The sequence below is a fragment of the Heloderma suspectum genome, chromosome 1 (assembly GCF_057233095.1).
Source record: "Heloderma suspectum isolate Gila_16-S chromosome 1, 16-S_ref, whole genome shotgun sequence".
Taxonomy (NCBI): domain Eukaryota; kingdom Metazoa; phylum Chordata; class Lepidosauria; order Squamata; family Helodermatidae; genus Heloderma; species Heloderma suspectum.
Window position 1 is genome coordinate 256,978,385 of NC_139458.1, and position 26,831 is coordinate 257,005,215.

Consider the following 26,831-nt stretch of genomic DNA (forward strand, 5'->3'; position numbering starts at 1 on the left):
TAAGCCTCAAACCTCTTACCCTCTGCTCTACAGAGGTTAATACTATTCCCAGGCAGGAGGATTGATATACTTTCCAATTTTAGACAAGATTATTTAAAATTGCATCAGAAGTAATTTTATTGAAGTGAATGGGGAAACTGCATTAACAGGCATTTATTACTCATGGAAGTCTACAGTAAACCAATTACTAAAGATTGCACTTCTGCTGACATCTAAAAGATGCATGACAAACCCCCCAAGCATTCCCATCGCAAGCTGGTAATGGAACATCGAAAACTCAAAATAGCCATTATATGGAGGTATGTAGAAAAAGCTAAAATAGCTAATGCCTTATCTGAACTTCCTATACTACAACAGATACAGATTACATTGCCTCCTTTCTGATTGAAAATGAGTGTACAGTGATTGTTATAGACAGTATGCAAATGTATGTTTTTACTCAACCTATGCTATCTGTGCTCAGAAATGAGTATAGCCTACTTGCTTGCAAAACAGAGGAAGCCAGAAGTATTTAATTACATTTCCTGGATTTCATCATTATATCTGTTCCTAAATCAGCATCATCACAGAACAGGTAAACATCATAAATGAGCAATTAACACCAGTAGTTATGTGTGAGGAGCTTTTGCAGAGGGGTAATTTTATTCAGAATCCTCATTTCTACATGATTTGGCTGCTATAGTTCTATAGAATGCTATAGTTCTATGTATGTTACCAACAACATTGGCATTTTGGTTCCTAGCATTATTATAGATCCTTCTTAATAGGTTAGTTTATTCCATAGTACTCACTGATTTTGCCCATACTGAATTTGGGTGGTCCTTGCTATGGTGAAATCTGCAGAAATTTTGAGGGAAGCTCAATGATTTGATCTTTAAAAAAAGATTTGGGCAATTTCTCAGGGAGATTTTGAACATTTTATTTCTGGATTTCGAAATGTTAATGATAACGATAACTAATACTGTCAAATCAAAACAATTTTTAAAAAAAACAATAGGCAAGAGAGCTGAATGCAGTAATGGAGAAACTGAGTCAAATAAACATAGCTTGTAGCCTATATTTGATTCCTACAGATACAATAGCAACTCTCTGATTTGCCAGCCCATGAGGTGCTAAGCTTCCTTTTCACAACAAAAAGAACCAGAATTTATCTCCAGGCCCTAGGGTTTGTGTTTTTGCCCAAACTTCAGAATCCCCTTTTTCCTAGGTATGGCCACAAGATCTGCCCCTTTGCCTCTTCCTTGACTATTTCCATTGTCACTTCCACACCAAAATTTGATTTCTCACCAGAGACACAGAGAAACACATGGGGAGGCTGGCATGCATCACACCCCAACCTAACTGCTTCCAATAAGGACACACAATCTCAGGTTATCTACCCATGCTTTGTCTATTTAATCTACAACTGTTTCTCTCAATAGTATTGCTAACCTAAATAATGGAGGCCCCATCCAAAATGTATCCTGTTATGTGTCTTTCAGAGTGTTATTTAAAATAAACAAAAGTGGGTTGTATCTAATGACTTAAGTCCCATTCATTTCAATGAGGCCCCATCTACATGGGGCTTTTACTCCAGTTCTACTCCACCCCCAAATCAATAGTGTCAGATGATGCATGCTGCTCTCTGTAGCTAGACCAGCATTTCTTGCCCTAAATCCAGTTTTTTTTTTCAAACTCATCATTTTGTGTTGGATTTTCCTGTCACAGCAGCTTCAGTGCTGTTTGGGAGTCCGTATGACCTCAGCTGGCTTCGGCATGGGCTGGTGGAAGCAGTGCTGATTGGCAGAAGGGAAAGTAGCATGGGGCAGGGGTGGGGGGAGAGCAGTGGGGTAAACCTGTCTACCCAGAAGTAACTCATTGCCTTCAGTTCCACTTTGCTAAGTGCAGGAGCAGCCCTCCTACTTTGAAAGTGCACTGTTGCGAACATGGGCTCAGTCGCTGCCTCTCACTTTAAGTAATCATTGAGCTTGGAAGGGGGGGGGGGACCAGCCCTGCTGTTTTGAAACTGTGCAGCTACAAAGGAGCACAGCCGAGAAACGCTGGCTCAGTCACTGCCTCTCACTTTAAATAGTCGTTGAGCTTGGGAGTGGAGCCAGGAGCCAGCCCTGCTGTTGAAACTGTGCAGCTACGAAGGAGCACAGCTGAGAACCAGTGGATGCCTGTTGATTCAAAGCTGCACAGTTAAGAAAGGCTGAATGCCAGGCCAGATGATTTTCATGAACATGTACTCAGAAGCACTTCATTGAGCCTGCGTTTGTGGTGGTGGTGGGAGCCTGTTGGGCAGTTAATATCCATCAAAGTCAACATGCTAGTCACTCTCCCTCCTCGCCAGCTCTGCGCTCTCTGCTCTCAGCACCTCTTGCGCTCCCGCTCATTCTGCTCAGTCTCCGGGCGGAGGCAGCTGCCTGCTTGCCTGCCCGCCTCATAAATGTGGGTGTGTATGTGGGGCACGTGGGGTTTGTCATGAACGTCTACTCGTAAGCAAGTCCTCCACTGCACTTCATTGAACATGCAAGGGAGCAGGAGCAAGCCTCCGCTCATGGGCTGCCCCACACCTACACAATTGCTGACGTTTATTTCTACTTGTGGTGGGACTCGCCCACCCCACCCCAACTAATGCGGCTTCAGTTCTCATATACATCGCAAAAGTGGAGGAATACAGCATTGCATGTACTGTGGAAAGGGCTAATTCAATTCTGTGAAAATGTGGATTTTGCCCGGGTCTACGCTAAGTCGGATTAACCTCAGGTACAACCCCCTCTAATTTGAGATTTGCATAGGTGTCTTGCAGAAGGTGGCACATGGTGTGTTATTCTAGATGAGTCCTATGAGGAACCACATAGATCGCGAATGAAAGGGGGTAGGGGTGGGAAGAAAACCATATTTTGAGGCTTCATCTTGTACAAACTCCCCTTTACCCACATTCACTAATCCAAAGTAAGTGTAAATAACAAAAAGCTACCAGGTGAAAGCTGTCTCCACAAATAATAACGGATAGCATCCCATCATACAGTGCAAATCAATTACGCCATTCAAGCTGCTCATATATAACTACGTTTCAACAATAAGAGCACTCAAGTTGTAGGCCTCATAGTTTCACCAGCTGTAAAGTTGATTCTCGAGTGGATGTTAAGGAGTCAGTGCAACAAGTAATTAAAAGAGAAAGTACACATATCTTACTTCAGAATTAATATTCAGTCAGCCTTCATATTCCTGCACTTCAGCAAGTTAAGCAAGCATGGAGTGGCAACTGTTTTTAATCCACTGACAAAATAAACCATAGTTCATTCCCTTTTTATCCGATATTCCAAGTGGGCAAGACAAAGTTCAATCTGGTAGATTTTGCAAGACTTGCATTTGGGTGGCAGCACCAAATAACTGAAGAATGAAACACTGCAGTGAATATTTTTTACCCAGTAATTAACAGCCACAAGCTATTCCAGGGCATACAATGAGCTTTCTACTTATCTGGTACTAGTGAAATATCAGCAAAGGCCAACAGACCATGAACTGCAGAACTGGGATGATGAATAAAACAGCCAAACAGAAATCAGTATTTCAAGAAGTTTACTTATTTCAGTAGTTAACAGCATGGCCAGTTTCATATCCTTTAGGATCATCTGCCTAGAAACTGCCCAGAACAGGGGATAATAATTAAAACATTCTTATTATCTGTTAGCAAAGTAACGTCTATCTACAAGAATGAACATAGTATATTGCGCTGCCCCCAGGTTTAGGCCCTGTTGGTCAGATCTGCTATTTTTGTAAATATCAGGATTTGCTTGCTTTTAATTACACTGAGAACCTCATCCTGGAGCAACTTCCAAGCCCTCCCCCCTCCAAGCTCCATCAGGCTCTTCCATAGAGTCTAAGGACTCAGACACACCACTGGCTTCTTCTCTAAACCCCATAGTTATTTAGCCCTGGCCTATGGAAAACAAGAGGTGGACCACTTTGAAAATTTAGAAAATTCAAGCTGTGGCAGGCCATGGGTTCTGGGTGATTTGTTAGCCACCCCAACACACACCCTAGCTGGGTTTGCATGTAACGACAAGCTGTGGTGTACCCTCACCATGGCTTGAATTTTTAAAATCCAAAACAGCAAGGCCTAAGAGGAAATCCATCCATGGAGGCTTGCCATTATGTGCAAACCAGGTCAGTGGTTAGTGTGTTGGATTTAGACCAGGGAATCCTGAGTTCAATTCCCCACTCATTGTGAAGCTCACTGGGTAACTGTGAGACAATCACAAGCTCTCATCCTAATCAACTGTTTTGAGGATAAAATGGGGCAAAATCCATTTACTTTGGTTCTATGGCAGAGGCATGGAGTGAACATAAATGCATGGAGAAAAAGAAACAAATTAATATATGTATTACCCTAAATCTGAGCTGACGGTGTACTCAGTTCATTATTTTATGCCAATTAAATTCGAAAATTTAAAGGCGAAAATATTTTTTTTACATGTAGCATCTATCTTCATACAGAACTCAGGATCTGATCTTCAGCCCAAGTTGCACAACTTGCACTTACTGATCATGACTGCTAAAGCTCATAACATCTTGGTTAGATGAGGTACACGGTACCATCGATATAAGCAATCTATTCAAACAGCCTCTTTCATTCATTCCAAATATTCCCATACCACACACAGGCATTTACACAGTCTTGTATCTTAAGAATATTTCTGCTTCACAGAACTTTAATGACAGCCTTCAAGCCAGTACAGAAAGTCAAGAATAAATATAAGAATCTGGCATAGTTGAGGGGTATCATTTAGCTAAGCAAATGTTGGATTGAAGATAGCTGGAGGATAGATCTACCAGCCATATGGCCAGAAATGTCATGTACTTAAGGGAAAGCTGCTCCCTTTCAAATCTTCCAGCACACATCTTCAGATTATTCCCTACTATGAGTATTTCAGCCTCCTAAAGTTACACTGATGGTTACAAGCAGCCGTCTCTTTTCAGTATTGGTGCTCTTCTTATGGAATTCCTGACCGTACAAAGCCAAACGGGCCAGTTTCCTCTTTACCTTTTGAAAATTAGCCAATATTGTTTTGTTCCTAAGGTCCTTTGAAGAAGATGACTGATGAAAGGTTTTGCGGCTGCTGATTGTACATTGTTTGATGCTTGGCTTGTATTTTTGTTAATGTTGATGGGTTTTTAATGTTGCTGGTTTTAGACTTCCTTATATTGTTATTTTTGTTTATTGTGAGCCATCTTCAGGGGCCCTTGCTGGGCTGACTTTTGGTCTGAGTTGTCATATCGATTATACATTTTTTTACATTCACCACGGCTTCTATATTTCTGATTCAAAAATGAAGAACTTCTGATGTGTGAATTTGAACATTCACTTCTGTTAATCTTCGATCACAATGCAGTTGGTTTTCATTAGCAGAGTATGATTAGCTTGGCGCCTAAGAATATTTCAGCTTGACTTTCTGGATATTAATTGAATTTAAATTAGACAGAACTACACTTGAGCACACTCCGGGAGAGAGCAGAGGACAGGAAGGCCTGACGTGCTATGGTCCATGGGAGTCACAAAGAGTCGGACATGACTTAATGACTGAACAACAACAGACAGAACTAATGGTACATTCTGTACCATGTATCAGTGAACATTCACACTCAAATTATTGACTTATTGATGATAAATACCAGGAAGAGATAGCTTCATTTGTAAAATATGAGATGAGAAGGGGTTCTATGGAAATTTGGACATATCACTCCTGGCTTAATGAACCATAACAAGAACTTGTGTCAGGCTCACATACTCGCCCCTCCCCTCCTATGCCAGCTTTGTCACTTCAGTCCTATCTTCTTGACTCATAGTTCCCCATTAATGTCTGAAATAGAAAACTATGGTTTGATGTTGGTTTACTATGGTTTTGGACCCATGGTTTCAGACTCTGGTTAGTAATCCAACAGTACAGCACAGTTCCCCATTTCAGATGTAACTATGGTTGAGAAAGCTCAGACCAAGAGTGTCAAAGTTAGCATATGAAAGCTGGCCATGGCTTAATCATATTACTGGCCCTCTGTGGTTTACGTCTATTAGAACCTTGGGTTTCATGCTCAGAAAGGCCTGTTCACAAGGGTGGAAAAGGCCTGTTTGAGACCCACATGAGTGTGGGGGTTTTTTCATTTCTTTTTGACACTGTAAATATGTTAGAAATATTTTGCTACAGCTTTTGAGGCATGATAGTGGAAAGATACCCTCCACTTTAATGTCTACGTTTCGTTCATTGTAATCATCCGGTTCAAAACACTTCATGAAGTTTGGAAAGCGGATTGTTAATACATCTTTATTGCAACACTACTTTGCCTTTGCTACTGTGTGATGTGGGCCCTCCTTTTCATTGATGTTGCAGTGACTCTGTCTCTCCCACCCCCCTTTGATCTCTCTGGGTCACATTAGCCCAGTGTGTCATTTACAACCAACTGGCAGGTATTAACATAAGAAGATTTTCTGCAAGGAGATGAAAGCAGCCTGGTAATTAAACAAGTAGTGCCCCTCCTCCACTGGCATTCTCAGGACACTTCTATACTACCGCCAGTGGTTTCTGATTAATCAATTCACTAATCATGCACAGATTGCAAGACATAATTCTGAAACAACTGCAGCTGTTGCAGGTCTTAATTTACCTCAGACCCAGCAGATTCCCAATAAAAAAGAAATGTATATTCAAGTGTTAAGTGTAGGCTTCAATGATTGCAGAAGATGAAATTAACTTTTTCTTTTGCTTCCATCTGCAAGAACTGATGTTGGATTGTAATGCAAATTCCTCTTCCAATCCAGCATACAGGGGAAGAAGAGCTGGAGAGAGAGAAGGGGGAGAAAACAAGACAAAAACATATTTTCCCCAATATCTGCTACAAGTTTTATTTGATAGCTATCAAATAGATTGAAATAAGCTCACCAAGAAAGTGGAACATGAAATGTGATGGACTGAACATTTCCCTCAGGAGACTAAGAAGTGCAGCAGTACTTCACACAATGTTGATTGATTCATTTTTATTAAATGTTTATTATTCCTTATGCACCCTACCTTGGTAAATAGAGCAGCTCACAGTGAGGAATATATTTGCCTTTCCCCCAAATTATTCCTCTGCTACATCCACACCACACACACAAGCAAGGGGAATGGTTGTCCTGGATCTGACCCATGACCCACTGAGCTCAGCACAATATTTTAGACACTAGGTAGACAAGGAAAATGTCACAACCAGGTTACAACAGCAATATTCTTCTTCACTTTCCCAGCATATTGTTCCCTGTGGGCAACTGTACACTATAAACAGCAGCTGACAGCAAAAATATGAGTACCCTTGTCACATTTCATTTTTTTATTTTGCAGATTGTAGACACACAAACAATTAATACAAATAATAAATGTGCAAGCAGTTACACTTAAATTTATGTTAAAAATGGAAGAAAGAAAAAGTATTAAAAGAATTAAAATTCTTTATAAGCAGTAAAGTATGAGTGTTCAGTTTTTGTCATACACATTTCCTGTATAATGTGCACATTTTGACTCACTTTACCTTTTCCCCCTTCCCCCTGCGGTGGGGCACACAAGTTCAAGGGCAACTAAATGCAGAAAAGGGCAACTAAAATGATCAAGGGGCTGGAGCATCTCTCCTATGAGAGAAAGTTACAACAGCTGGCATCGTTTAGCTTGGAAAAAAGGAGAGTAACAGGAGACATGACAGAGGTGTACAAAATTATGCATGGTGCGGAGAATGTGGATAGGGAGGCATTTTTCTCCCTCTCTCAAAATACTAGAACCCGGGGTCATCCCATGAAGCTGATTGGTCAGAGATTCAGGGCAAATAAAAGGAAGTACTTCTTCTCACAGCACATAGTTAAACTATGGAATTCGCTACCACAGGATGTCGTGATGGCCACCAATTTGGATGGCTTTAAAAGGGAATTGGACAAATTCCTGGAGGAGAAGGCTATCAATGGCTACTCGTCTTGATGGCTATGTGCTACCTCCAGTACCAGAGGCAATGAGCCTATGTACACCAGTTGCTGGGGAACATGGGTGGGAGGGTGCTGTTGCGCTCATGTCCGGCTTGTGGGTTCCTGGTCGACAGCTGGTTGGCCACTCTGTGAACAGAATGCTGGTCTAGATGGACCTTTGGTCTGATCCAGCAGGGCCTTCTTATATTCTTACGTTCTTATGTTCAAATTGTATATGGAGCTCACAAATCTCGGTATAAAGAAGAAATTAGTATGTCAGGGTCAGGTTCTAGTTCCTTGAAATATTCATTTCCTATATGCAGGAATTTTGTTTTTAAATGGAGAAGTACTGAGTCACATGAGTCCCTGCGTATAGCCTGAAGTGGTACAGCTCAGATGAAGGGCTGGTTTGCAGATAGCTCTAACAAATGGTTAATTTAACAAGCCAGCTCACAACCCATTGTTTGAATTTAGCTTGTTTAAAATCTTAAGAGTGTGCTTTAAACCATGATACCTGGTTCAAATGCAACACTAAGCTGGGATTATTTAAAAGTGAAACTAATACTGCCGAAGTTCTCCTCCTGGCTACATGGGAGAAGGTGAGGGGAAGTGGAGCACACAAGCCTGACACTTTGCTCGCATTCGTTCAGGCTTGTCCTTGAAGTGTTAAACCATGGTTTATTATTCATTTATTCTTATTTATATCCCGCCTTTTTTTCCTCCATAAGGAACCCAAGGTGGTGCCCATAATAATCCTCTTCTCCATTTTGTCCTCACAACCACAACCCTGTCAGGTAGGTTGGGCTGTGAGTCTGTGACTGAGCCACCCAGTGAGCTTCATGGCTGAGCGGGGACTAGAACCCAGATCTCCAGATTCCCAGTCCAACACTCTGGCCACTACACCGCACTGGGTCTCAGAGGGTTTATGTATGAACCCACTCAATCTACCTCTGTGATAACTAGGTGTTACTCATCATGCCTCCTGCTGCTCTTTGTATTTATTTATTTATTTATTTATTATTGCATTTATATCCCACCTTTTTTCCTCTTGCAAGGAACCCAAGGTGGCTTATATTATCCTCCTCCTCTCCATTTTATCCTCACAACAACAACCCTGTGAGTTGTTGTGGTTGGGCTGAGAGTGTGTGACTGGCCCAAAGTCACCCAGTGAGCTTCCGTGGCCGAGTGGGGACTAGAACTCGGATCTCCCGGCTCCCAGTCCAGCACTCTTGCCACTACACCACACTGGCTCTTTGTAATGTCAAAAGCGGCCCTAAAATATTCAGTCAGTGATTATGGAATGTTCCTTGTAATGCTTGTGTTATGGCTAGTAGCTATTTGCCTTGACTTCGTTAAATCATTTAAAATCATACACACCACTTGTTAATTTTCCTTCTTGAAACTACATGGATTATGGTTTGTGTGCAGAAGGAGAAGTTCATTTTGTTTATCTTAAATCTGTCACCTTTCAGGGCTGACCCCATCACTTACTTTTCAGAGTGAATATGTTTTCCCTGTTTCACCATCTCCCCATTACTTCTTATCTAATACAACTCTATGGGTTATTATTCAAGCAGGCCTTTGGTGTATAAATGGGGCTATTGGGTTGGATGCTATTTTTATTCTATTGTTGTGTTTTAATGCATTTGTTTTATTATTTTAATCAAATAATTGATTGTGTCATAATAATTTATTGTGATTGTAAGCCACCTCGAGTACCATTTTTCTTGACAGAAAGACGGGGTATAAATAAAATAAAAAATAAAAATCTGATGTTAGTTTAACTCAAGCCCCATTTATTTCAATCAGTCTAATCTAAGTAGTACTAGCACTGGATACAAACCTATGCTGTCTGCCTTTCTAAGTTATTAAGTCCTCTCAACGCTTCCTCTCTTCTTCTTTTTTCATTTTGCACTACTCAAGTATTGGCAATGACCCTAAGATTGCCTTCCTGGGGGCAGTATCCTGGCCCCGCCGATTCTGATGCTCAAGCAGCTCCCTCACATAATTTCCATTCTAATTTTTATAAGATTATTTATAGATGGTATATGTCACTGTTCAAACTGTCTAAAATGTATAAGGGTGTTTCTGGAAAATGTTGGAAATGTGAAGATCAGGATGGAATGTTTTATCATTTATGGTGGACTTGTAAAAAAGCTAAAATATTTTGGAAATGAATACAGTCTTCAGCTCAAAGAATATTAAAAACTACTATAGAATTAAAGCCAGAAACTTTTTATTGGGTCTAACAGATAAACATGTAAAAGAGAAGGGGGGAACCCTCTTTCTCTACATGACAACAGCTGCAAGGTTATTGTATGTGCAATAGTGGAAGAATGAAACAATACCAACTGTGAGCGAGTGGATCATGAAAATGATGGAGCTGGCAGAGATGGCAAAACTTACTATTGTAATTAAAGAAGGATCAACAACTAAATTTATGTTAGATTGGAAACCTTTTATAGAATTTGTACAAGAAATAGAGAAAAATGATATCTGTGCATGTGGATTTTGAACTTTGAGATGGTTAATTCTCTGTTGTTGTTAAAATTAGGAGAGAAATAAGATAACGTCTGTGAACTCAATGTATGAAATACAACTAAGATAAGAAGTAGAGAATAATAATAAGCATTTCTTGTGGAAGGGGAGCCAAAGGTAGATATCTTATAATCTTAAGCGATATTTTAGTGTATGTGTATTGTGTGTTTATGCTGTTGTTGTTTTTTTCTTTTTTAAAATAAATGAAATTATTATATCAAAACATAAGTTTCCATTCTAGCAGGATGCTAAGGTTCTGGAAGTGGTTGGTATAATACTTAAAGGGGAGCGTGTGTAGAATACACAAGACTCGAGATACAGTACCTAAACCTGATCACTGGGGAAGAATACTCCATGCCCTGCATAGCCTCAATTATACTTTTTTATGCTATTCATCATCAAAAGAAAAAAGCCCATATGTTATGTCTTCCTTTCAGAAGCTGCCAGTGTGCTATCTAGATGGATCTCTGGGTATTCATCAGTGTTCTTTAACTTCCTCAAGAATTATATGAACCAAAAGATCTATATTCAAATGACACTGAGATATCAGATTCATTTCCTTTGGTGCAGTAGCTACATAATGGCCAAAGCCATGGTTACCTAACAAAGCTTCAAAATAAGCTTTTGTTCACCTAATACAGCTGATTATGCCACTGCTGGAGTATTTCAGCCAGTTTGGGGTTTGGCTTTTTGTGTTAATAAGCAAGATTTGAGGGTAGTTAAAGTATTTGAATCCAAAAGCCTTTGAAATCCAGGGATGTGAGTCAGAAGCAGAAAGAGCTGGTTATATTAATCCCAAAGGACTAACATGGAGCGGAGATATAAAAATCTTCTATAGCTTTACATATGTTGTGAACTAATTAAGTCATTAACCACAGACAAATTAAAAACCAAGGCAAAGTAGCCAAATTAAAAACAAAGTCTATAGAAGTACTAACCACTTCACCAGAGGAACAATGTACAAGTTGGCAATACTGAACCAAAATGTTGTTTCAGATTCCCTAGGATGTTGATGGCCAGCAGAGCTGCTAAAAGGTCTGGGAAAATCTCTGTAGTAGAGATGTCAGAAACATTCTACCTAGCCAGTCTCAGTAAAGAACTTCAGGAGCTTTACCTCAAGAAATAGACAAGACAAGTTTCAGAAGGCACAGAATTCATCTTCTCCCTTGGATTAAAATCCAAACAGGAGAAAAACTGCTGATTCAGTTTTGTCCTAGTGAATGTAACGGAGCCATGTCATTCTAGTACAATGAATAGGGAGAAATTAGGGGGTTTTCTACATGACGCTGTTAATCTGCTGCATCTATTGTCGGTTTCATCTCAGATCCAAGCACTGCACAAAGAGCATTTCCTTCCCTGCTTTTCTACTACATAGCTTCTAGGTGGCACTGTGGTATAGCGGAATAGTGCAAATAATAAGTGAAAAACCATTTTCTTTCACCAGCAGAAATACTACTGCATTTTCTCTGCTCTAAAGAAAACTTGTGGAAAGTGATGCTTACAAACAGATGCTATACTGGAGGGTCACGTTGTCTAAAGAATCTGTAAACAACCATGAGTAGGGAATGACAAACGCACCCTAGAGGGGCAAAAACCAAGAAGGGGGGCGTTCCCCACAGAGTACCCAAAGGTGTGGGGGCCCATCAGTATCTTCATACTGCCCCTACCCTCTGATTTTGACCATACAAGGTTTTTAACCCAGCCCCATGCAAACTAATGGCTCCATTGTTGTTGTTCAGTCATTAAGTCATGTCCGACTCTTCGTGACCCCATGGACCATAGCACGCCAGGCCTAGGGACAGGTAAAAGGCACTGCAGAGGCAAATCTGCAGAGGTTGGGGCAGGGAGCTGGAAAAGGTGCAAAAGAGAGGAAGCAAAATGATAAGGGGGCTGGATCAACTGCCCTATGAGGAAAGGTCACAATGCTTGGGGCTTTTTACCACAGAAAAAAGACAAGTAAGGGGGACACACGACAGATATGTATGGAGAAGTTTTCTTCCTCTCTCATAATACTAGAACCTGGAGCTGTCCAGTGAAGCTGGATGGTGGGAGATTCAGGACAGATAAAAGGAAGGACTTCTTCACATAGCACATAGTTAAACTGATGTGACAAGGTGTAATGATCTGTTAAGGATGAAAAGACAGAATAGATGCACAATGTCTTTTGATTGTTAGTGTTAGGAGCCCTCTGGCTGGAAGTACCCTTAGACAGAGAAATCCTAGCCAGAACAGAAAGAACCTAAAAGTGAGTTGGTGCACAGATTTCTCAAGAGTACAGATAATTTAGGCAAATATTCTATAACAGTATCTACTGAAAAAGCCTCTGTACCTTTGTGGATGACTGATCTAGCCTAGGTCTTATGCTCTCAGAAGCTGTAACTTCATAGGACAGAGTAATCCAAGTAAATCTCAAGTTGCTGTTTATTGAAGGAAGAATACTGGCTCAGTTTGGACATCACACCAAATGTCAGGAATCCCTTTCTCCTGGGCTGAGAACTCCAAGAGCCAAATCAACACTCAGACCAGAGGCTGCATTTCCAAGGCTTTAATTCCATTTACCCTAATGAGGCATACAGGTGCAAATTGCTAGAGACACACAGACTACAAAAGAAAACAGCCTTCAGGGAGTTCAAAGGGAAACTATGAAAGTAGAGCTCCGTTTGGGAAAAAAGGTGGCAAGCTCTCTTAACTTAAGCGGTGGGAGGGGAAGATCTCCCCCTCTCCCGTGACACGTCCGGGCACAGCTGTTGATGCTGAGCTAATCGGGCAGAGCGCTGAAGTTCTGCCCGTGCAACTTCCCACTTGTGCCTGTGTCTGCGTCTTGTGTCTAAAAGTTCAGGTTGTTCTTCCCTCACCTCCCCCTGTCCACTATCACTCCCGGGATGTGTGAAGGGGGGGGGGGCTCTCCATGCAACTGTGCCTCTGAAGCCTAGGAAAGTTCCTCCCCCACATGTTGCAGCTCTTCCGCAGAATCTGAGCTACTCTGACACTCTATATGCTCTATATGTCAGCAACCCTGACACCAAATCATGGTTAAGAATAGGGATGTCAGAGAATTCTGCCACGGACTCCAGTGAGGCCAGATTCTTTAGAATCCAGCCACGTGGAGTCCGTGGCGGAATGGCATCCCCTCCCGCCACCCCGCAGAATCCCCCCGGGATGCACCTACCTGGTGGTGGATGTGGCAGTGACAGCGGCTCCAGCGGTGGCGGATGAAGCAGCGGCAGCTCCAGCCGCTGCCAGGCTGCTACGGCCACAAATGGCGGCCGTTGTAGTGGCTGCCATTTGCTTCCCTATGCTTGCCCGTGATAGGCTATGTATATATTTACGTAGCCTAGCATGGCTAAAGCAGGGACGCAAATGGCATCCCCTATGCCATTTGTGTCCCCGCTTTAGCCGTGATAGGCCACCACCCCTATGTGTAACTGTGGTTTTAGTGTGATGTCTGAATTGACAAACCCATGGTTTACAAGAAATAAGCAAACCAGAAAATTGGAAACTATAGTTTGATGTAGGGATGGTGCGGGCATCCAGGAAGGGGTTGGAGTCCAACAGACCCCCCCCCACTTCCCCCTCTGGACCCTGCTCACTGAACCGGCTCCTCTGCCTGCCCCTTCTCGCTGTGCCATGCAAGCTGCTGGAGGCCTCGGTGAGCGTTGAAGGGCCATCTGTCCCCATAGAGAGCCACGATTATGTGCAAAATGGTTGCTGTTCCCCATTCTACATAAGACCTCTTGATCTCCCTGCTTCTCTGATGCTGTAACTTCGCTGTATTGGGGCCATACAATCAGAGAATCACAATCCTTTTCTGATGCACATACTACTTCGGAGCTTCTCTGATGCATGTGTAACTTCACTGCTTCTCTGATGCTTGTGTTACTTTGCAGCTTGAAAAGGGGCTGGGAGCAATAACTCCCAAAGGAGCAGAAATCCTGTGTGCATCAAAAAGGAGGTGGCAGCTATAAAAGCTTAGATGTTTGCAGAATCGGGACCAGACTTCACACATAGCCTCTCCTAGTCAGGAGCACCTGATCAACCATCAAAACCCTGCATGCTTACCCCAGAGGTGGTAGAATCCCAGGTGCAACAAAAAGGTGGTGGTACAAACAAACCCTTTGGGGTTTGCAGGATCGGGACAAAACCCACAACTGCGCATTTCCCCCCATAGCCATTGCTGGCATAAAGCCTTTATTCTCTCAAAATCATTAAAGTCCTATAGCGCTATAGCAATTCAGTGAAGCTGCACATTTCACCCCTTCCCAGATAATACTGGCAAAGACACTTCTGTTCACTATAGTGCTTTAACGCAGCAGCAAATTTGTGCAAAAATGAATGTGTGCAAAAGCAGAACTGTGCAAAAGTGGAATTTTGCTTTCATGCCCCCCCCGGCCATTTTCCTTCTTTTTGGAACAATGACCAGAGAAGAAAAAGGGGGTGGGAGCTATAGCTCCCTGACAGTTTGCTGGAATGGGGCAAAACTGCACAGGTGGGGTGCCCTCATGGGGAGCCTTCAGATCGAGTGGATAATTGTGCAATTTTTCTTCTTCATGAAAAAGTATGCAGAAAAGGAAAAAGCAGGTGGAAGCTATTACTCCCTAACTGTTTGCTGGAATGGGGCAAAGTTGCACTAGTGGGATGCCCTCATAGGGAGCCTTCAAGTGCTGTACAGGATAATTACAGATTGTTGCTTCTTCAATGAAAAGTGTGCAGAGAAAGAAAAAAGGGATGGGAGTTTTACTCCCTGTGTCAGGAGCACCCTAGCTGCCCCTTGCAATCCCCACCAATAGCCAACTCAGGCCACAGACGATGAGGAATTCTTTCCAAGCCTTTATTCCTTTATGTCTCTTTCAGAATACTAGTTGCTAGCGCCAAAGCAAGGAGCAGCACTGGGGAAAGATAGCTGAGTAGCCTAAGCTCCAGGTAAGGCAGTTGGTCCCCGTTTGAAGGAGAATTACAGGAAGACCCTGAACTTATGGGCTAGGGAGAGATCTTCCCTCTTTCCCTTGGGTCCTCGGGACGCAACCGTTGTTTGCGCGCCAAACGAGCGCTACGCCTCCATTCCGCGCCCTCCATCTGTTGTCGCTCTCTGAGTCTGTGCCGAGCATCCAGCAAGCCCCCCTCCAGCGCTCTCTCACTGACGGGGTCGCTATCTATCCCAGGAATGCTGGCAGGAGGAATATCTGCCAGCTGCTGTGCTTGTGAGAGATGAGAGAGCTCCTCTCCCATGGATTGCTGTTCCTCCTCACAATCAGAACTGCTCTGGGGCTCTATTGGCTCAGTTTCCACCCTGACACCCTGCCTGTTGCTGGAATGTGGTGAAATTACAGTGGTAGGGTGCTCTCGTAGGGAGCCTTCAGATGCTGTACTGGATAATTGCTGATTTTAGCTTCTTCATTCAACAGGGTGCAGCTCTTTTCCTATTCCCCCATTTTCCCCTATTCCCCACCATTTTGTGCATAAACACAGCTCAATTTGCTATGGAGGTGCCCCTGCAGCACTCATCAGCCACTGGCCAAGCTCTCCAACAGCTCGCGCAGTGCCATGAGCAGGGGCGGTCGACGGAGGCGGCTTGGCAAGTGAATGACAAGCATGGATGGAGGTGAATCTGTCCATCCCTAGTTTGATCCTATTTGAGCACTTTTCGATGCTCCTTGGATTTTACCACCCTGGGTAGTTGGGGTCCTCAGTAATCTTGGCCATCTCACTGCTCAACCCTAACTCCAGATCATTTATGGACAAGTTAAAAAGCACTGGTCCCAATACAGATACAAAAGGGACCTCACTTCTTACATCCCTCCACTGTGAGACCTATGCATTTATTCCTTCTCTCTTCTTCCTGATATTCAACAAACTACTGATCAATAAGAGGACCCATCGTCTCATCCCATGACTGCTAAGTTTGCTCAGGAACATTTGATGAAGGACTTTCTCAAGAGCCTTCTGAAAGTCTACAGTATGCACTGTCTACTAGACTACCACATGCATGTGTTTGTTAATACTCTCAGAGAAATCTAAATGGTTAGTGAGGCAAGACTTTCCTTTACCAAAACCATGTTGATTCTTCTTCAGCAAGACTTGTTCTTCTATGTGCTTGATAATTTTATCTTTAAAAATGCTTTCCACCAATTTGCAGGGAACAAATTATAAGCAAACTAGCCTTTAATTTCCTGGACACTCCCTGGATCACTTTCAGTGTTACATTGACTACTTGTAAGTCCTCTGGTAAAGATGGTGATTTTATGGACAAGTTACATGTTTTTGTTGGACAATTTCACATTTTAGTTATTTAAGAATTCTTGGGTGGATCCTTTCCAGACCTGGTGATCTGTTACTCTGTATTATTATTTGTTGATAAGCCCTAGAACATAGGAAGAGAAGCAGCAGCAGCTAGTAGCAAGGAGAACTGCTATCGTCTCACCATCCCCCCTGCTGCTGCTTCACTACCTGGCCTGGGACCCTTCTGCTCGCTCAGAGATGCCATTGGAACCAACTGCCCTGTGAAGAAGAAAAGCAGCTGCCACTGCCAGCAATGCCAACTATCATCATTACCACTTTAAATAGGCTATTGAAAGACCACATGCACTTTGCATTGTTTGCCATTGTCTGTATTGATCTTATGTAAGCCACTCTAGGAGCCTTGACGGCTGAAGGGCAGGGTAAAAATACTCTAATAAATGACTAATGAAGGTTCATCTCATCACCTCTATTTGACTCAGTTCTTCTGAGTCTTCACTTCCTCCCCCCCTCCGAAAAAGTCAGTTCAGGCATGGGTATCTGTCCCATATCTTCTGCACTCTAGACAGATGCAGCTTCTCTGCAGTCTCACTAGCCTCATTTACCAAGCTTTTCATTCCCTTGTCATCTAATGATCCAACTGCCTCCCCAGCTAGTTATCTGCTTCTGATGCAGTTAAAGAAATGATTAGAGTTGGTCTTAATGTTTTGAGCAATATGCTCAAAACATGTGTCACTTGCTCTATTCCCAACTGTGTTGCCCCGGCCGTGGGCTTTGACCTCTTAATTTAGAGGTGCCAAGATAGTGATAAATCAGACCCAGGGTTACTTACAAGGAGTACTTTACTGAGTAACTTACAGCACACAGGCGTACCTAGTGGTTGTATCAGACAGCTTCTCTGAACCCAGAGCCAAGGGGTACAATGGGTTTTATACCATACATGTTAGCAATAAGGCAGCATAACAGCAGCAAGCACCCCCTAGTGTTCATTCCCAGCATAGACTAGCAGGGCTTGGTCCTCAGCACAGCCACTTGTAGCTTTAAGGTAAACAAACTTCACTTCCCAGTCACATCTTGATTAGATACTCTACTCATTAGTATGGAATGTGCTAGGCTGCACTATCAGCCCTTTGACTCATCTTCACATGCTCAGAGGCTCACTAGCAAGGGAATTGCACCAATAATGAACTTAAGCAAGCATTATGGATCTCTAGGCCCCTCTAACACTACAGGTGACTTGGTTACGCTCCTGGGGCCAATACATCAACATATACTTTCTGTTTTCTGTAAGCTCCCCTGTTATGCTTTTTTTCTTAAACGAATCTCTTGCCTTTTATAGCTTGGCTAACCATGCTGGCATCTTCTGAGACTTGATGGTACCTTTTCTCATATGGCATACATTCTATGTGATCTTCTATTATTGTGGTTTTAAATCACCTCCAAGTGTTTTGGAGAGATTTGACCCTTGACTCTCTCTTTCAACTTCCTTTTAATTAGTTTCTTCATTTTTAAGATGCTTCCACGTTTGCAGTGAAAAGGAAAAGCGTATGTTCACAGCGGTCGTTCCATATATCCAGTAAATGTGTACTAACCATTGTTGCAGACTGGCAAAATACTCTTCCTATTTACCTGCCTGCCATTTAAGTAGAAAGGAATAATCAGTGATCTCAGTTTGTACCTACATGAAAAACTGCCCTACAAGAGAACATTCTGCTCACACAGAAGGTACATCTGACTGTGGAACTGATCTCTTCTGAAGCTGTAACACATTGATTTTTAGTCTTAGCTGGACACACCATTTTGGCATTCCAGGAGAGCACACACATGAGTTCCAGGACAACATCCTTGAGTAGGGGAGAAAAACCACCAAGGTCTGAAATACAAACATACCATCTGTTTGTCATCAAAACAGTATGTCAGGTTTAAGCAGTATTTCTCCAAGAATTACATCTGGATAATACATTCTGGACTGTTGTGAAGTGCCCGGCTACCTTAACTTTCAGTGATAGCAGCCAGCTTATTCTCCCCAACTGGAGACAGCTGTCACTTGCAGGTTCAATCCTCTCTCTGCCCCTCCCCTCCCCCATTAATGGGAATTAATCATCCTGAAACACTAACTGTTCATGGCGCCTTCAGCTAAAATGCACTGATTTTCATCACTTGCCCAGAAAGTGATGAAAAGATCAAATACTGTCGTCACACGCAGTACATATTTATTTTATTATTATTATTATTATTATTATTATTATTATTATTATTATTATTTAAAATATTTCTTGGCCACCTTTCAGGGCAAGAGCTCTCCCAAGGTGGTGTACAACAATAAAATGGACATAATAAAAATTGATGCATTAATAAACACAGCAAACATTTTTAAAGAAGAAAAAAGAACAACAGACACCAGCATAGGACAAAACCTACAACATACAATTGCAACTACAACCCAGTCCAATAAAACATAATCAGGGAAAGGCCAAAGTAAACAAGTAAGTTTTCAGGGCCTTCCTAAAAGCCTGCAATGATGGGGTCTGGTGGACGCCTGATGACAAAAGTGTGGGGCCACTGTGTGGCCTTTTCTCATGTAGTCACTTGCCTAAAAGCTGTCAAAGGTGGGAAAATGAGAAGGGCTTCTCATGCTGGGCTTTTGAGAAATCCTGGGAAGTGTTCTATATTTTATATACAAGTAAGAAAACTGCTGTTTTAATTGCACACTGGTTAGAAGCTATAGAACACATCAACAAGAGCCAAATTAATCTACACGTTGGCACACTTGGGAAGAGTTGGGTATAAAATTAAAACACCATTAAGACAGATCGGATTCACCTAATGTTTGAGAAACTATTTGCATGTAATGTACTAAAATATGCATGAACAGAGAGAGGAGCTCTCAGAATAGTCTGTCTAAACAAAATAACTGAAACTAGGTGCAATCCACCCGGAGGTAAGCACTTTAAGATCAACTAATGTCAAGGGAAGGATTAACACATCCATAATTTAAAAAACCATTTGGAATCCAGATGTCCATTTCATTTTTCACTCTCATCTGGCTGCTTCCCCCTCCCCTCTACCAGTAATGACCTGACATCTGGAGGAACTGTTGCTTGACAAGCATGGAAGGCAGCTACTGAAAACAAAGTTTTAGAATCCCAGTTCAAAATATACGTACCCCTACTGTTTTTATAGCACATCGCCTCAGGCACTTTTTTTGTGGGGAAGTGAATCGTAACTTAAATAAATACGTAATAAATCTGAGGCAGTGATCCTTAGCGTATACTTCACTGAAGTAAACTCTTTCTCTGTAATGTGTCTCTGTTCAAGAGACAACAAAATCCCTGTTCAGGCATTCAAGGGAATGCATGAGGGCTCGAAGTGGGTACTGTGATGGGCTGTGCACGCTGGCCCCGCTCTTCTCAGTTCAGACCTTGCCATGTTGAACTGGAAAGGTCTGGAGTTTTATTTGTGTTTGCTTGAATGCAAGTAGACTTCTCAGCACAATTGGGAATCCCGATAGAGACGTGATTGCACTTAAGAGTTCTACTCAGGTACAAGCGAACATGAGTAGAACTCCTCTTCAGACCTTGCCAGTTCAACATGTCACAGTCTAAACTGAGAGGGACAGGGACAGTGTGCAAAGCCCCATCACAGTACACACTTTGAGCCCTCACACGATGTCTTGAACATCTCAACAGGGCTTAAATGGCCCAACAATTTGTTGTCAGAGAGCATTACAACCTCAATCCGCAATCTTAATCTGAGCCAGAGAAGAAATCCCCACCTACCCCTCTTCCCACTCCACTTATTGGACTGGTACTCTGGCAGCAAACTGTGGCAAGCTTGGAGAGCGAAGGGGGAAAACTTCTACCCCTGGTTGCAAGTTGTCCCTAGGAAATATCATTTTGCCAAGGACTACAACAATATTACTCCATGCAGGGAATTGGTAGGTAGGACAGGGGATTGGGGGTTCAAGGGGGTGGAGTAGATCAGATATGTATAGGTTCAGAAATAAAATGAGCAAGTTCCTTACTTTTGGGGAAGTGGCTCAACTTATTTCTGAGCAAACAAGACAAGCTGGGGAGAGCTTTTCCATCACTAGTTAAAACCAACATAACTGCTGACCACCTTCCTTTGCTACTTATCTTGCTGACCCGGTTCACTTAGGTCATGCTTTCTTCTGCCAACCTGAGTGCTTGAAACCAGGCTAAAATTGATTTTGTAAATTAAAATCTGATTTTTGAACATTTAAATTAAATTGTTACTTTAAAACAAAAAAATTAATAGCGTGAGCAAACAGGAACATTTTTCCATGTGTGGTGGAAGTGTCCAGGGAACAAAAAATCTAGGACTTGGCATTATCAAATATACAAATAATAGGAATATAGGAGTTGCACTGAGAAACCAATGTGGTATATTGGTTAGAGTGCAGGACTAGGGCCGGGGAGACCCCAGTGCAAATCTGCAATCAGCCATGAAAATCACTGGATGACCTCTGCCTGGTCGCTCACTCTCTCAGTCTAACCTACATCACAGGGTTGTAATGAGGATGAATTGGACGGGGGTGGCGAGATCCATGAATGCGGCCTTGAATTCCTCGAGGGAAAGGTGCTATATAAATGTAATGAATTTATATTTATAAGTAAACAAACAAAGGAGATTTCATTTTCATTTTATGAAAATCAACTATCAAGGTTTTGGAATGCTCTGGGAACTTAGTAGTCTCTAAACAGATAAATACCTATGTGCAAAGACACATAGGCTGCAACGAACAAACATTTTGAACTATTAGGTAATTGTGTAGCTAAAATATTTTTTAAAAATGTAAAAACCCATATCTTCCTAGTGTGAAACTGCATGTTTTTAATATAATTTTACAGTCAGGGTATCCCCCTAGATGGTATAAACGCTCTATTTAGTTTTGAATTCATGTGTTTTAGATGTCAGACTAACCACTTAGTATGCATCATTGTTTATGAAATGTATGAATATCTCCGTCACTGGAGGTATTAAAGCAGAGGCTGGACAGCTGCCAGAGATACTTTAAACTGGATTCCTGCACTGAGCGGGGAGTTGGGCTTGATGACCTAAATGGCCCCTTCCTGTTCTATGATTCTGTGAAGTATGAATGGGAAACAAGATTTAAATCAATAATTTAAATCGGTCTTTTTCCCATTGTGATTTAAATCACCAATTTAAATCAATCCACTCTAAACTGATACTTTAGAACAAGTCCTACTTTACCACAAGAGTATACAGCACAAGGAAATATGCAGCCCAATCCTATGCATATTTACTTGGAAGTAAGTTCAGTGAAGCTTTCTTCCAAGTACAGCATGCCAATAGGATCGCAGCCTCAAGACTGCTGTTGAAGAGGCATTTTAATTTGACCTATACATCAGTGCAACCCAACCAGTCATCATAAAGCCCAGTCCATGTCATGCTCAACTGAGTATCCAGTCCTGGCCAAACTGGGAGAAAGATGTGGAGGAGGAGGAGAACATCAGGATTCCATACCAGCTGAAGTAGTCAAGCATGGAGATTGCAGGGCTGAGTTGCCCCGAGGTACAGCATTAGGTCTTAGAAAAAGAAAGTGGGACTACCACAGCCTTCCCCACCTGGTGTCCTCCAGATGTTTTGAACTTCAGCTTCCATTAGCCCCAGAGCCCCCAGTCATCTTGGCCAATGGTCAGAAATCTTGGGAGTTGTAGCACAAAATATCTGGAGGGCACCAGGCTGGGGAAGGCTGGGCTAGCACATGCATCATTCGGAGCCTGTTGCGTTAAATTCAAACAGGACTAGAAACTGCAGTAGGCCTAAACAGTAAATCCTCTGAGCACCCAAGTCAACCACAGATGTGTCGTAATGACTATGGATCACATCTCACACTGAGAAGTTTGGACCACTACTAAAGCTTCAGTAACAGCTCTTAGAGATGAAATTCACTGTACGGATACGATGAGATTATATTTTTTAGAGTGCAATCCTATGAAGATAGTCGCCAACCTCTGAACTCAGAGGCTGCTGGCTATTCAGTGCAGGGAGGCTGGAGCACCAAGGGGAAATTTTGGCTAAACCCACGATTTCATACATCTAGCTGGGGATGTCAGAGTGGGAGGGCGCATAGGAAGCCTCATAAAGCAGCTTCCATGGTCTCCTCCTCCCCCCGCCCCTGGGACCCCCCTTTTCACCCTCTCTGCACTCTGTTTCCAAGCACAGAGATGGGGAAGAATGATGCCAGCTACGAGGGGGGAGAGGGGGAGGAGCATGGTTTTTGGGAACCAAGCTTGGAGCCAGGACTCTGACCATGGTTCCCATAAAGAGAAAAATCCTATATGGCCTAGTGTCTAGTGTCCATAGGATTGCTCCTTCCATTAGATCTTTATCCTGCCCTTCCTCGAGGGGATCAGATATCCATGGAAATTCAACAGAGTGTCTAGGCTATCATTGCTGTTATGGCTCTACGACATAAACTGGATGTGTGTCAGAATGAGCAAGTTCAGAAGTGTTCCAGTGCTTTCAATGGAATGTGCATCTGAATGCAGAAGTTTCTGTATCCAGACGCTGATATTTTTTCTCGCTTGTGACAGAAGGTAAATAAAATATAATTAAACAGAAGTTGGGTTTGGGATAATTCTCCACACCATTTGAATGACAATACATGCTTTGTAAATTGAACCTGGCAGATTCCCATGGCAATCTCTTTAAAATATATGTAAGAATACTTGGCATTTATACAGAACTTATCCGTGTTTATAAGTGATGCACATACATTATCATATAATCCTTACAACTCCTTAAAGAGACCCTGTAAGGTAGAATTGAGGCTGAGATAGAGCAACTTGCTGTAGGGCCCCAGGCCTGTAAGCAAGCTAACAGTAGTTTTACAGATGCTTAGAGATCCATAATGCTCTCTGCTTTGGTTCATTATCAGTTGCAGTCCCTTGCAGTTTGGCCTCTTGGCTTGTAAGATGAGTCAAAGGCCGATATCGTCCCCCTCAGCACATTCCATGCTAAAGAGCCTGGCACCATTTATCTTATCAGGGCCTAGGATGTGCCTGAGAAGTGAAGCTCTGTTTATCTTAAGCCACAGGTGTCCATGCTGAGAAAATTACGATAGTTTTGCTTCTGCCAAATATGTTACTAAGCAATGTTAGGCTATGCTGGGGAAGTTGTAGATGAACTCTGATTAATGCTTGCACCTGTCATACTACCTCACTGCTATGCCTGAATAACATGTATGATATAAAAGCCTTCTTGTCGCAGAATTCTTTGTTCAGAGCTTTTGTCTGAGCCAAACACTGGGTGCGCCTGTGTGCTGTAAGTACTCAATAAAGTCTCTTTGTAAGCAAACCTGGATCTGACTTATCACTTTCTTGGCACCTCTAAATCTTCGAAGCCCACAGCCGGGGCATGCACTTGCTGAAGGCCCTCACTTCTTTTTCTTCCCCGTAACAAGCTGCCTTATATCAAGTCAGCCAATTGGTCCTTCTCAGTACTGTCTACACTGACTGGCATCAGCTCTCTAGGGTACCAGATACACGACTTTTCCAGGTCTATTAGAGATGCCAGAGATTGAACCCAGGACCTTCCACATACAAAGCATCATGGGCACTACCACTAACTTACAGACCTTGTCCTAATGAAGGGCATTTTGTGAGTTCATGGCTAAGGTGAGACTCTTTCAAACTAGGGACTTCATGATTGGTTCACCAGTCTGCTACTGCAGCTTTCTTTATACACAAATGAAATGAATTCATTATTTATTACTTTAGTATACAAACAGTGATTTTAGTGACTGGGAATATTGCCAATCACTACAATTTGGAGGAGAAGCAACAGTAAGAACCGGACATGGAACAACCGATTGGTTCAAAATTGGGAAAGGAGTACAACAAGGCTGTATATTGTCGCCCTGCTTATTTAACTTATATGCAGAGTACACCATGAGAAACACCGGGTTGGATGAATCACAGGTTGGAATTAAGATTGCCAGGAGAATGATCAACAACTTTAGATATGCAGACGATACCACCCTAATGGCAGAAAGCGAAGAGGATCTAAAGAGCCTCTTGTTGAGGGTGAAAGTGGAGAGTGCAAAAGCTGGTTTGAAACTCAACATTCAAAAAACTAAGATCATGGCATCTGGCCCCATCACTTCCTGGCATATAGAAGGGGAAGAAATGGAAGCTGTGACAGATTTTATTTTCTTGGGCTCCAAGATCACCGCAGACGGTGACTGTAGCCATGAAATTAAAAGACGCTTGCTCCTTTGGAGGAAAGCTATGGCAAACCTAGACAGCATAGTAAGAAGCAGAGACATCACCTTGCCGACAAATTTTCGTATAATCAAAGCTATGGTTTTCCCCGTGGCAACATATGGCTGTGAGAGCTGGACTATAAGGAAGGCTGAGCGCCGAAGAATTGATGCCTTCGAACTGTGGTGCTGGAGAAGACTCTTATGAGTCCCCTGGACTGCAAGGAGGTCAAATCAGTCCATCCTAAAGGAAATCAACCCTGAGTGCTCATTGGAAGGACAGATCCTGAAGCTGAAGCTCAAATATTTTGGCCACCTAATGCGAAGAGAAAACTCCCTGGAAAAGACCCTGATGCTGGGAAAGATGGAAGGCAAAAGGAGAAGGGGATGGCAGAGCATGAGATGGCTAGATAGCATCACCGATGCAATGAATATGAATTTGAGCACGCTCCGGGAGAGAGCGCAGGACAGGAAGGCCTGGCGTGCTATGGTGCATGGGGTCACGAAGAGTCGGACACGACTTAACGACTGAACAACAACAACAATTTGGAGGAGAGCAATAGCATCCAATATCTTAGCGTAGATACCCTAATCAGGCGTTCCTCAATGTGGTGCCCTCCAGATGTTTTGGACTATAGCTCCCATCAGCCTTGACGATTGGCCATGCTGCCTGGGCAGAGGCGAACCAGAAGGGAACCAAAACAAATGGGTTCTGTTAGAAGCCAACCAGTCAGGAAGATGAGATCACACTGCAGCTGAGTGCCTGTTATCCACACTGCCAGTGTAGCTTTAGTGAAATTATGAGATTTGCACTGTCTCTAAAAGGTGCTTGCCAAAACTAAGCTCTTAAAATCTATAGCACTCTCACCCATAATTTAGATACTTCAATAGAACCAGATCTCTTTTTTAGAAATACAGCCAGGATTATAGCTAGCTATAAATGTCAATCAACAGTCATGTAAAAACAAAATGCTACTAACTGCACAGTCCTTAATAACCTTATTCACAAATAAGACCCACTGAACTAAAGGGACTTCCTAGTTAGTGTGGTTAGGACTGCAACCTAATTTCTGTTGAAAATGGTATTAGCATCCAAACTAATCAAGTTTTAAAATTATTCATTTGGATGCAAAGAAACAGAGAAGATGCACAAAGTCTTTATGAAAGCTCTGCTGCCTTTTGAAGTTAAGGCACAGAGCTCTCTCTTCTTCTAACAAATCACCAATCCACAGAGTAGTAGCACGGAAAGTAACAGGCCCACCCCTCTCATGTTACTGACTTTTCTGCCATCCTTACTGCCCAAAGTGTGTTAACCTACAGAACCGGTCCAAGATACTTTAGCCTGTATTCATATTAGCTTTGCAGTCTGTTTAACAAACCAGGAATCTCAAACATGTTTTCTTGTTTTGCCATAAATCATAACTACATCATAAACAGAATTACTACTAAGAAACATGGACAAAAACTAATAGGCTGGCAACTGCTTAATGAAAGTATGCAATATATAGGGACTTAAGCTTTTCTTATCTACTTTTGTATTCTTTACTTATGCAAAGTTTTAAAAGGGTTCTTTCCCTAATGGGTGTTAAGGCATGGGGATCAGCCACTGCCATCTCCAAATCAGGCAGATCAGAAATTAAAAAGAAAACAATGTACTAATCCACCCATGGCCAGTGAAGGTTTTTTTTAATAAGTACACTATCACAAGATACACAAAAACACAACTAGCATCAGTTTTTCTCATTGCCTAGACCGGGGGTAGGCAACATCCAGATATTTTGGACTATAACTCCCATAACCCCCTGCCAGCATGGCCAATGGCCAGAGATTATGGGAGGTGTA

At 42.4% G+C, this 26,831-nt stretch overlaps 1 protein-coding gene across 2 annotated transcripts in view; it reads right to left on the bottom strand.

The window, feature by feature from the left end:
- Positions 1-26,831, bottom strand: part of PLCB1 (phospholipase C beta 1) — a 703,903-nt gene that overhangs the window by 430,764 nt on the left and 246,308 nt on the right. The window lies entirely within an intron of this gene.